The 822-nt window shown below is 41.2% G+C and overlaps 1 protein-coding gene across 1 annotated transcript in view; it reads left to right on the top strand.

The window, feature by feature from the left end:
• LOC138772403 (rho GTPase-activating protein 39-like) overlaps positions 1 to 55 on the top strand; it is a 73,873-nt gene extending 73,818 nt beyond the window's left edge. The window contains exon 10 of the mRNA XM_069952777.1: positions 1 to 55. This exon is cut by the window's left edge and continues 1,380 nt beyond it. The gene's annotated coding sequence lies outside the window, so the exon portion shown is untranslated.
• The last annotated feature ends 767 nt before the right edge of the window (positions 56 to 822 follow it).

Here is an 822-nt window from a genome sequence, read left to right as displayed (position 1 = left end):
CCGAACCCGAACTTTCGGCATTTGATTAGCGGCGGCTGCTGAAGTTGGATAAAGCCCTGAGGCTATGTGGAAAACATGGATATAGTCATTGGCTGTATCCATGTTTTCCAGACAACCTTAGAGCTTTATCCAAGTTCAGCAGCACCGGCTAATCAAATGCCGAACGTTCAGGTTCGGATCGACTCGAACCCGAACCCGGTTCGCTCATCTCTAATAGCAAATCCTCATAGAAAATCTCTACTGCTCTGGACAGTTCCTGACATGGACAAAGGTGGCAGCAGAGAGCACTGTGTTAGACTAGAAAGAATATACCACTTCCTGCAGAGCATACAACAGCTGTAAGTACTGGAAGACTTGAAATTTTTTAATAGAAGTAAATTACAAATCTATGTAACTTTCTGAAACCAGTTGATTTGAAAGAAAACAGAGTACCCCTTTAAGAAGTAAAGACAATGCATCATTTACAAGGTCTGGCACATATTGCTACATATGGTATTGTTCTTGGTCTTTGTTGGGAAGCACATGTAGCGTTCAGGATGCTGTAATCTAATGCTACCTATTTTCCTGTGGACAGTACACCATTAATATGTAAAATAATAGTTGCTTCTATATATTAGATTTGCATTTCTAAGATGGACTTGGTGACTGGGACCTGGGACGTCTGACTTTATTACAGTCACTGTTACCACTTGTCTATGGACTGTGTTCAGTATTGCAGCTTAGTTCCCGTCGAGTAGGGATAAGCTCCTACCTAAACCCTTAATATTGCCGCCACCTATCTCTTTGCATATAATTATTTTTACTGTAACAAACGGGTGCTCT

This window comes from Dendropsophus ebraccatus, chromosome 14 (assembly GCF_027789765.1).
Source record: "Dendropsophus ebraccatus isolate aDenEbr1 chromosome 14, aDenEbr1.pat, whole genome shotgun sequence".
NCBI lineage: Eukaryota > Metazoa > Chordata > Amphibia > Anura > Hylidae > Dendropsophus > Dendropsophus ebraccatus.
This window is presented reverse-complemented; position numbering and strand designations above follow the sequence as displayed.